The sequence below is a fragment of the Leucopleurus acutus genome (genome assembly GCF_964270905.1).
Source record: "Leucopleurus acutus genome assembly, chromosome: 5".
Lineage (NCBI taxonomy): Eukaryota > Metazoa > Chordata > Mammalia > Artiodactyla > Delphinidae > Leucopleurus > Leucopleurus acutus.
Window position 1 is genome coordinate 94814332 of NC_139147.1, and position 12105 is coordinate 94826436.

Below are 12105 nucleotides of genomic sequence, written 5' to 3' on the forward strand. Positions count from 1 at the left end.
TTCCTCTAGGAAGGGTATGCCATTTCTTCTTCCTATTAAAAGGAATCCAAAGCTCAATTTTTCAAGTCTTTAAGGCAACAACAAATCAAAACATTCACTTTTCCTGGATGAAAGATCACTTTTTCCAAACAACAAAATGTTTTCTAATCTTTCGCATTTCCTGCCACTATTACAAGTAGAAAGAAAAATACAATCTCCTTAGTAGACAGGAAACAGTACAAATAGCGAACACACACCTTTAGGGCCCTTCTAATGCTGTATCTGAGCACTCAGCAATGTGGCCATGCACTTTCAACATCTGAACCAATTAGGCATTTTAACAGTTCAACAAAGAAAGCATTTTTCCCCCAGACTCACATTCCATGCTGCCACTTCCACAGTCAAAGGGCTGAAGTTCATTCCTCTAAGTCTGAGCCGCTATCTCTTCCCTGTTGCATACTGTCAGCACTCATAACTAAAATCATAAAAACTCTACACCCAAAAGAGGTAGAGGTTTTAAATAATCATCACATCAAGGGGCTGTGATGTCTAAATGCCTACAAGAGCCAAGAAGGGAAGGTCAATGAGTAAAGTAGTCTACCTTCCTTGCTTCCTGTTTTAGAAACATGGCTACAGAGAAATATTTCATATTTAAATTTTTTTCATATTTTAAAAATTAAAGTGCGCACATGATGGCAAAAAACAACTGACAGGCAGCCTCAGTATCTAGGAGTCAACAGAGAGCGGTGGAGACCCCTGCAGACAGAGCAGACACCCCTCCTAAACAGGGAGCTGACACTCAGCTTACGACCTTCACTACCTTGCAGAAACGTCAGTCCATACTGCCAGGTTTTCAAGAGAAACCAGAAATCTTGTGTTATGTGAAATCCCTTCATTTTCAAAAGTTGCTTCCAAATTTTAAAAAACACTGTGCAAAGCCAAAAGAAATCTACAGGCCCCATCCCCCAGCCCAGTTTACAAATTCAATCTCATCCTATCAGATGAGGCAATCAGTGTTATCTGGAGATGTCCAATCACTTGCCCAAAGCTGGAGATATCTAAAATCTGAGTCTCATCAATTTATAGCACCAGGTATATAATATACCACATGTTGGTTCACTTAATCACCAAATTTACCAAGGACCTACTAGGGGTTAGATACTCTTCCAGAGATTGGTAATTCACCGGTGCACAAGAGAAACAACAACAACAAAAAACCCTTGTTCTGGTGGCGTTTACATTCTAGTAAGGGGAAACAAGCCATGAACATAAGAAGTTATGTAGTACGTAAGAAAGTGATACTTAATGTTAAAAAAAGAAAAAACATGAAAAAAAGAACAGGATAAATAGAATTAAGAGTACTACAGAGTTAACAGAGTTAGTCTCATGTCTTATGAAGGTTTTAGTTGCAGCCAAAATCTTTTCTAAGTAGTAAGAAGCCCAACACAGCTCACATATAACCAATGGGCAAATTTTCATGCCTTGGTTTCCTTATCCATAAAACAAAGATATTGTTACCTGATCTACCTAATGCCCATTATTGTAAGACAATCTTCCGTTACTATTTGAGAAAAGTGAACTTATAATATTTTAGTGTTAGATTTATGATGCAGTATGATGATCATTTCTAGACATTCAGAATACCTCTTAAATGTCCTAAGCACTTATTAGACTCTGATCTTTCAAAAGGAAAAAGTAGCCACTAAAATCATTAACATTTCTTCTCCCTTCTAATGTTGACTGATCCAAAGGCCACAGAACTATGGCAACCTCTATGAACTTTGACTGGGCTACAATGCGGTGAAAAGGTGAAAGATTTTACTTTTTTATACCACTCTATTGTTTGGGGGGAAAACAGTTTTTTTAAACAAACAACACGAATAACTTTTCTAATAATAATAATTTTTTTTTAAACCCTTAAGGCTACAATGCACTGAAGAAACAGAGTTAAATCTAGGCCTGGGTCCACATGGCTACCACTTTCATTTCACAAAAGATGTACAGATTTAACAATGTAGAAACAAGATTTATAATCCCTGATGTTTTGGTTGTGATAATATTTAATATGAATTGACCACATCCCTAAGTTTCACAATCAAATGTCAATTTACAGAAGAAGTAAAGTTCTGCATATTTTCCTCCCATTTTCATTCTCCTGATTATCCAGCACTTACCATTTTCTCTTAATAATTTGCTTCCTAACAGCTACATAATGTCTTTTAGTCTTTGTGAAGTTGCTAGTAATGCATTTTAGTTGATCATCTCTTCCTTACCGCACATAAATGGACAGAAATTACAGGACATTATTGCTGTGAGACACCCTCCGTCGGTCTCTTGTGCTCTTCCACGCCCTGTCAGGTATGCTAAAAAGGCAAGGCCTTGACCATTCTGTGTCCAGGCTATTTCTCAGAGTTCTGTTTACAGTGAACTACCTTGACAGATGGGGTAAGACTCTCCTCTGGACAAAGATAAAGTTCCCTCACTGCATGCTGCAAAAGCAGCGGATTCCCCGAGTTTAGTGTCCCTCAGCAGAAACACAACCCCACTGTGTACATAGTTCCATCTGGATGCTCCAAATCACCCCCGTGGGACTTGGGGGCAAGGAAGAACTGATACAACTGCTGGTGCTCACACTGTTTGGTATGCCCCTGTCTGTGGTGCCAGAGTCCCCTGTCTTCTGCCAGCACTGATGAAACAGTAACACGGTCACTATTAGCTTAGGGCAAAATCAAACCCCAGACTCAACAATGTCAAATGGAGTTGAAGAATCACATATTTATTCAGATATGTCATTCTTGGTAAGCTTATATACAAAACTTGCAAATCCTCAGGCCCTAAACGCATGTCTGATTTCCTTTGTTCTTTAATCACTGATATACACAAAACATATACACATACTACAATAGAATATCTCACCCCATATTAGGTTTCAGAAATAGTTAATAAATTCCAATGGAATCCAGCTGTCACTAATTCATTACCTCTTACTTCTAAATGAAGGAACTAGAGAGCTACATCTGGATGTGAACCTGGCGTTTCCAATCAAGTCTTCCACCTTCTCTCCCTCAGCACAGGCCACTTCAGAAGAAAGCAGAGTAAGTTTTAGGCAAAGAGTCCTAAATGTCCAGATTATGTCAAACTTCTCTGGGCCTGAATCTGTTTACCCGTAAAGTAAGAGGGCTGGACTAGAGGGACTCATCTCTTTTTCCAGTTGTAATTCTGATGATTCTACTTTCAGCCTATACATGGGTGGAACATTCTTTGCTGCTTTGTTCAGTGCTGGAGTGGTTTATGAAGTGTGGTCCTGCTGAAAAGCTGGAGAATGAACTAGATGTCCTCGCAAGATGCCTCCTGGCTCTATAATCCCATGATGTGCTTATAATGGAATTTGGCTATCCTTATAATTAGAAATGTAGCCTGCTGGTCACACATCTGGATCAGATAAATCTGCACAAATAGCATTTCACCAGAAGCAGAAATGCCAAGCATATAACAGCTGTGTTGTTACATCAGCCTTGCAAATAACAAGGAATACTATTTATCCATAGAAAGAAATGACTACGGCAGACAGGAATAAAGCTGATTTCATTCAAGTTATTTGGGGGTGGGAGAAATGTTTATAAAAGAAAAAATATATGTTGGTCAGACTTTCATATTAATTTACAAGACCAGTACAGAAAAGAATTCCCATACATAAAAGACCGCGAATGCCAAAACGCTATTTCCTTATTTCCAGCAGTCCTAGTTAATGATGAGTTTCTTGTTACTGAACTTCTGTAAATGTAATAGGCTCCTCCGACTTGCATGTCAACATATCACATGGAACCATGAACCTAATCCACAATTAAGTATTATCAAAGTGTCAAATGTACTATGGGAATATTCACATCCATAGAAAATAAATGTGTTTCAAGTTAACAATTAATTTCACTCAACCAATGTGCTGGATAATATGAAACAAGAGGAAATTATTTTCCTAAAAAGAAATAAACACTTTTCCTAGCCAATTAGGTAAGCATTAACCACCTTACCCTTTGAAGTTCATTTCTTAAACCCAAAAACTTAAATGTGCTAATCTAATTGCTCTGAGGAACAACTGACAAAAGGCATGACTAATGGCAAACAGGTATGAATACAAAATCTGTCACCTGTTACTAACCTTGCCAACACAGCCAGTCTTCTAATTTATAATACTGTTCAAAATTTTATTTTCCGAATTCAAAAATGTATTCAGATTTTGGGTGATAATGATTGTCAATGGAGGTTCGTCAGTTATGACAAATGCACCACTCTTGTGGGGGGAAGCTGATAACGCAGGAGGCTGTGCACTGTGGCGGCAAAGGGCTAGAAGGGAAGTCTCTTTACCTTCCTCTCAATTTTGCTGTGAACCTAAAACTGCTCCAATAAAAATAAAGTCTTTAAAAATGTACTCGATATAGTATATACGTTTTAAAAGATAGAAAGTAACTTTCCTATCAGGTAAATGCCCTACGTTGAAATGTATATATGGAATTAGATCCTTAGATTTTTAACCTATAAAATGTAAGACTCAGGAAGTCACTTTACGTATAGTCACTTTCCATATACAAATATAAATAACCCCACAATATTAGTATAATTACCATTACCTCAAAAGTCCAGACTAAAGTCGATAAGTTTTGCTCCACGTAAAGAAAAAACAAAGAGAACAAAGAAAGCAAGCTAACAAGACAAAAGGAATACCACAGAAACTGGGGTTACATTCCTGAAACGGAGAAAACAGTGATGACTGGAGAGGTAAAGTAAGACAGAAGCAAACTTATGTGGTTCCTAAATGGGAGAATCCAAAAGGTAATCTGATTCTTACTCCACGTTTTCTAATATTAACTGAAAACTACTAGTAACAACCAGTGTCTTTGGATCAGTTGTGAAAGGAGTACAGGGATAAAAAAAAAAAAAGTTGACTGATTAGGCAGACGAATCTTTGGCAAAATATAATAAATCACAACTTTCAATCTTTACGTATCAATTTTTAAACTAAAACCTTAGATTAAAATGACACCCTGATGGTCACTTAATCGATTTTCAGAAGAATGTTAATCAACTATTTCCAAACACCGGGAGTCAACTTAAGCAACTTAAGTTCTCAACGGATTCTAATTCCTAAGGAAGTCACTGTAAGAAAAATGAGTTAGCACTTCAAAACACCTAGCAGAGAATCTAACAGATGCATACATTTTATGTGTAACCATGGGGTGTCCTTAATAAACACAAGCAACAGGAGATTCATAGTGTAAACCCTCTTTGGCCTAGGCAGCTCTAAGTAAACATCAACTTTGAAACTGTGATGGGCGTATCAGTGAACCATCACCAAATTATAGATGAGAGCCAGGCCTTCTGGCTTTATGCCAAAGTGAAACATCAGATGGGCAGGTTCCATCCCTTCAAGGGTACAGCCCAAACTTCTAAGATTCTAAAAGATGTCTTCAACCTGAAGGGTGGGAACTCTCAGCCTAACAGGCTGAACCACACTCAACTTCAACTTCTATGGTCAACTCAGGAAATGTCGAATCTTCCAAAGCCCTAGATGCAAGGCAATTAGTGAACGTGGGTAGCCCCTCCCCCTTTTTAAATAATTCTTTCAGGTAACTGAATGTCATTAGCAACTAGGCCTAAGAGTGAAGTATGAACTTTTTATAAGATAAACCTTACTTTTCTGTTTTCAATCTTTCCATAGCTGTTTTCTTGATTTAAGGGTTTACAGATTCCTAATACATGTTTTTAAAAAATAATAACTGACCTATTTGTTAATATCAGTCTTTTTCTCTACCCTCTATCATTTTAATGTTATTCTTTCCTTTTAGGATCTGCTTGTGATTTCAGATTTAAAGCCAGGCATTTGAGATTTTGCACAGGCACACAGACAGGATTTCGATTACCAAGGCTGCCAAATCCACAGCTAGTCCAGCAGTGCAAAAATCCACTCGCTATCTTTTTTTTTTTTTAAAGAAATAGATTTTTTGCCTCCATGCTTTTCATTTCCAGGAACAATACTTCTCTCATGACAAGCAGAGACCCGAAAAACAAGGGGCAGCATTGATCAGAACTCAGCCTCGCTCCCTTCCCTCACCTAACACCTCACTTTCAAAAAGGCTCTAGGTTGTGTCTTTCCTTACTAGAAACTGAATTTCCTCATCTTAAAGGATACTTACTGACAATTTCCCCGATTCTGGCCGTCTAGGCATTATTTACCATCTCCACAAATTTCAGTGTTTACATAACTGAGTGCTAAAGTAAGACCTTGACAATGGCAACACAGGAATACTCCCAAGATGCCTATGTTTGGGTGGTAAAAATGTCCTGACTGAAAAATTTCTTTCCAATTATCACTTTTCTATCACTCTCTGCCCAAATCCCTCGCCAGTTTGTTCTTCCTGGTCTCTCCTCCGATAAAACTAGCAGGAGCACCTGGAGCTGCAGCTCCCCACACAGAACCCCACCAAAGGCGAACGGAAGCTTTAGAGGAAGGCAGAGACCAGCTCTGGACTGGACAGGTGTGAGGGCCTTGCGGACTCCTACAACTCAATACACATTTAGTCTTTTACCCCAATCAGCACAGGACAGAGGATACTGAGGCCTCATCTCAAATTCTAACTGTGTAGTTTAACAGCATGACATTTACAGTACTTAACATAAGAAATTATGAATTCATATTTTTGATGTCATGTCTTCCTAATTCTGAAGATACTGATTTATACAAATGTCAATCCCAGCCAAGAGCCTACCACACACAATTTCTATAGGTTATCTCACAGGTTGCTAAAAATACCTACATCAGAGCTTAACCAAAAAGTGGGGGAAGGGTGGTCTGTGCGTTCTTTATCTCCTGTATCAGTGTGTCAAGAGACAGTCAGGTAAACACATTCCCAAGGCAATCATATGACACCCACCACCAGGAGAACTCCCTATAAAAGGCTGCCTTGGGCAGGAACCTCCAGAACTTTTATGTGAACTGCCTCCCTCATTTTAGGGAATGTTCCTCAAACCAATGAGCACAAGAAGGACACCTGGGTGGCAGCCAGCAGAAAGCTATCATTAAAGTCAAAAGCATTTTGTACAGATTGCCTTCAACCAAAGGCGCCAGTGTTTTCATCTGCCACAATCCAAATGCTCCTGTATATTTAAATATTTACTTCAATCAACCTATTGCTTGTTTCAAAGAAGGCAGGATGAAGAGACGAGGTGGACTTCTTCACAATCTGAAATTTACCATTTCCAAACAAATGACAATGAATACTTTCTACAGACACTGTCATACTGGTCAAATGGCTCCTCTCGCCTTCTTCTCATGCACAGGGACCTGCATTCCATTAGACGTGGACACCTGTGCTCATCCTCCCAAACCCCAAGATTCCATTTGCATAGCAATATTACAAAATAGCTACTTTCACATATCTTAAATACACGGGGAGGGTGCATTTTAAGAATCAGTATAAAGCGTTACTTCATGCTAAAGAATGTCAAATGGAAGTTCACAGAAAAAGAGTTTAAAATAGATCTAATTTGCATGTTTGTCTGAAATCATCTAATTGGACATGTTCCTTCCTGTGTATTTTATTTAGGTTACTATTTTTGGTTTTGAGGCATCATTCTACTCTGAAGACAAAAATATGACTCTTTTTTTAAGGTGACTTTAATACAAGTTGTCCAAATACTTTTTCAGTCCACCTTTGTGAACTCAAACTACTAGGCAACTTAAAAAGTATTCAAGTTTTCTTGTTGGGGGGGAAAAAAAACAAATATTTCTATAGTGAGAGTCTTTCTACATGAGATCACAGAAAAGAATTCATTAATTCTCTCTCAGACAAGCACACAGGAGGCCAAAACCTTTGTTAAGAGAAGGGAGAGAGCATTCATCAATTAAGTGTAGTATTGTTCTAGGGCTTTGTTTATAAATCCAGCATACATCGCCATCTGTTAACTTGGACTAGAAAGCTTTACTTGATATTTATGTAGCTCAGAATAAAGTAAAGGAAGAGGCCTCTGTGAAAACACCACCCCATAAACATTTTCTCACCCCTGGATCAATACAATCCTATTCTGACTGAATAACGTCATACTGAAGGCTTGCATCCCTGCTCTTTCTCTAAACATTAGTTTCTCATGTTAGAAATGTATTTACATCTCTACGAAAATTCCTAATTTGTTAAGTTTTCAAATAGAAGAAATTCTGACTTTTTTAAAAAAGGTAAATAAATTGCAACTTCACCTAAGCAGGTTTTTTAATGCTCCTGATTCCTTAAGTTACATTCAACTTAGAACAGACATGATCTTTTTTACCAATCCATTCCCATCTACTTCAAATTCTAGGTCTCCGGTTAATCATTCTTGATTAATTCTACTGACCTATAATCATTCAAGTTGTACTTATGTGGCTTGATCACTGGTTTATATAACTTCATGTATGTAGATTTTCTAATTCGAATACAAACTTTGAAGATAGGAACCACATTTTTTATTCATTTCATCCACTCAAAGCTTTCCCCTGCCAACCCCACGATATATTACTTTCTATACAACAGACATTTTAGTTAAGTGAATTAACTTTTTAACTATAAACTAAAACTATTAACATTGGTCCAAATTTATCCAAGCCAAAGTCACTCTAGAAACAGTTATAATTTTATTTAAAAAGTATACTTCATTGTCCCCCCAAATTAAAGACCCCTCTTGATGCCCTTGTGACCTGAATGGAATTGACAGACTTTCATCAACATTAAAGAAACTTTCAACCTTCCCTTAACCACTCTGAAACTCATGAAAAATAATTTACTGTCTTTGTACTCTGATACTTTTTTAAACTCTCTAATTTCCATCTAATTTTTTTTAGAGGATTAACATTTTTTAAAGCTGCATACATATACTGTCTCCCTAGAAGTTGACATTTCGACTTTGCTGAGATGTGCACTCAAGTGGAAAGGCAGGAAGAGCTCACAATTCAGAGGGGAAATACCTAACAAGCAGGCAACACAGAGCCATAAAAGACCACGTGCAGCTGGGCGCTGAAGGAGAGCTCTATGGGCAAAGGCCTGGCTGTGATTCATCCTTACACTCCTAGCAGCCAGCATAATTCTCCACAACGTACACTCTGAAAGCAGAGACTGGGGTTTTGCTCTCTGCTGTATCCCCAAGCCCCAAGAACAGTACTAATACATAGCAGTGCTCAGTAAACACGTGTGAAATAATATCTGCAGAAAAAATGTATAACACATAGTAGACATTAGTAGGAAAGGAAGTAGAAGAAAGGGCTGGGACTAGCTAAATTTTATTTTTAGATTGTACTTCCGATGCTCACCACTACTTTAAACGTGACACAAACTCCAAGTATCTAAGGAGCAATTGACCAGGATGGTGTTGAATCAAAATGTCAAATCATACAAGGAAAAGCTTTGAACACTGGGGACCTGCAGCCTGTAGAAGAGAAGGACTAAAGGCAAACAAGCTGGCTAGCGTTGAGTTTGAGGGGCTGTCACATGAAAGAAGAAACAAACTTGTTCTAGGTTGCTGTGGAGTAGTACTTTTTGAACTATGGGTCATATAATCAATTTAGTGGGTCACTGACTGGCATTCCTTTAGATAAAAGAGAATAGCATAGAATCGGATCGCAAAGAATAAAGGCAAGTATTGATTTATTTTGATCCAGGAATACATATTTAAAATTTTCGTAGATGTGTATTTACTGGACTACCAGGTAAAACATGTGTCTCAATGTGCGTGCCAGTCAAAATTTGTGGAAAAACAGTGCTATAGAAAGCCCATCTTTCACCATGACAATTTGGGCTCAATATAAAAATGAGAGATGTCAAAAAAAAAAAAAAAAAGAATTAACTGATTACTTCTTAAAGAAACTTTGTTAGTGAATATTCAAAGAAATCAAGAACGGAAAGAAACCTTAGTGATCACCTGGTCTAATCCTTTCATTTCATTAATCATAATGGTAAAGATACCCAAAACCAAACTGGTAGTTAGGGGCAGAGCCAAGCCTGGAAGCCAGTCTCCAGAGCCCCCTAGTTCAATTGCCTTGACTCTAGCATAGGCTGCTGACCATGTGTCAAGATGTCACATAGGGGGGTCTTGGCACTGGTTGGAATGGAGAATTAGAGGGCCTCCTTGGTGCCTATAGATTAAAATTCTTTGATATAAAACTATAAGTACTGTACTTATCTTTTGACAATCAGATGTACAAATTTTCAGGATAAAGAGATAATGGGGACTTTATTTACATATATGTCATTATTTATAGAGCTCAGGATTTGAAACATGATAAAAACCATTAAGGAAAAATTAAAACCAAGGCCTATTCTTTTGAAGTTTTAGAAGACACAAAGATAAGAAAAAGCACCATTTTAACAAAAAAAGTAGTAGATAACCCTTAACTTAAAAGGAAGAAATTCCACCTTGAGGTGTTACAAAACTTAAAATAAAAATCTCTGAAATTGGAATGCTCCTTGCCATGTTTTCCCCCACAGAGAAAAATTAACTCCTAATCTTTAAGTATCCGTAGCAAAGTAGAAAGGATGCACTAATGGGAAATGCTCATACAGTTCCCCACCAGTCCAGTCCCACCCATATTTTCACTACCCTCCACCCTCCTTTCGTAAGAGAACAAAATGACTCCTTACAGCAAACTCCTCAGAAAACAACCCACTAACTTCCATAAAAAACCAGCAATGAACATTTAAAATATATATTAATTCATGTTTTTAAGTCACTATCCAAGTTTGGAGGCCTATCTGTCCCTGTATTTCTTTTAGGCACTAGGTATATAGAATAACATGGTTTGGGGCAATCTTTCCCTCTTCCTCTTAACTAACTAGGTAAGAAGAAGCCCACAGGTTTGCCAAAGAGAGAGAGTAGGGAAGTAATGGAATCATCAGTTTTTCTAATGTTTTATTAAAATCAAGAAGTTCAAATAGTTGTGACTGCATCATGGTTAAAACTCTCTAATTCTATACACATACCTAGAGTCGCAAAAACTTTCACACGTGCAAAGCAAGAAACTTTTGTTATTGGAAGAAAGTTGGCAAAACAGGATGAGTAGTTTAATACTGATGACAACATCAATTATGCCAGATGTAGGTCTGCAATAAGCTAACTGAAGGTCCCCAACCGGTAATCAATCATGTGACTGTGGCCACTAATGGACTTGAGTCCTGCCAAGTTTCACATGCCCGATAGTTAGTTATGAAATAGCTTCCTTTCCACGTGTCTCGAAACAGACTTAAATTACCTAATTTTTTCTCCCAGCCCTTAAAGCATACCTCACCCTATAAAGCAGCAAACTAAGATATCTGCGACATCCTCCACCATGAAATCATCCTTTATAGCCAGAAGGCAAGATTCCATAGTCACAAGCAACCAATCTCACCGACTTGAAGACAAGTTACTCACAAGCAAAAGCATAAAGGGCTGCTCTTAAACAGAACTAATATGACATCTTTAAATTAGTAAAGTTTTAACTCTGTGCTAATTTTTCCTTTTTAAGAAGAGTTCAAGACTCAATTGTCACTCCAAGTCCTTCGTACAGGCTGCTCTGTGTGTGCACAAGACTTATTTGATGTATGTGAGCACACACACGCGTTTCTAAGTTATGGGATCCGCGGGATTTGTAACTAGAGAACTAGACCTGAATACTGGCCCAGTGGACTTTTGGAACCGCTGCTACTTCTTGCACAGCAGGAGGGCCACCTCAGTGCCAGTCACAGCAGTCACAAGCTATAGTTCAGCACCAGCACATTATCAAACATATAGAGGCATCTCTCAGGATAGAGGCATACTTTCAATTAAGCCACCAGAAAAACAGGGTCCAATGTATGTCAAAATTGGAGACAACTGTATTTCAATACAACGTTTGTAAGGTCCTAAGCAGAGAAAGTTTTCATCCAGAGTCATCATGCTGTGCTACAACCCTTGCTTGAAGACGCAGTGCAGCATCATCCTAAATTCATGACAGAAGGCCTGGCTTCCAGTTCATATGGGTCATGTGGTAAGGAAAGAGGCCAGGGGGAAAAGCACGAAGGAAAGGTAATTCTACTTTTCTGGCTAATTTGGTAAGAGTTTCACAGTGAAGAAGACACAAAGCAAAGT

At 38.1% G+C, this 12105-nt stretch overlaps 1 protein-coding gene across 3 annotated transcripts in view; it reads right to left on the bottom strand.

Annotated features, from left to right (window-relative positions):
• The window catches only part of FNDC3B (fibronectin type III domain containing 3B), a 358190-nt gene that overhangs the window by 315889 nt on the left and 30196 nt on the right, over positions 1 to 12105 (bottom strand). The window contains exon 1 of one of the 3 annotated variants that reach the window (XM_082839879.1): positions 2961 to 5206. The exons of the other annotated variants lie outside the window; for them this stretch is intronic. The gene's annotated coding sequence lies outside the window, so the exon portion shown is untranslated. Of the gene's footprint in view, positions 1 to 2960; positions 5207 to 12105 lie in introns of those variants that run through there. 3 annotated transcript variants of the gene reach the window in all.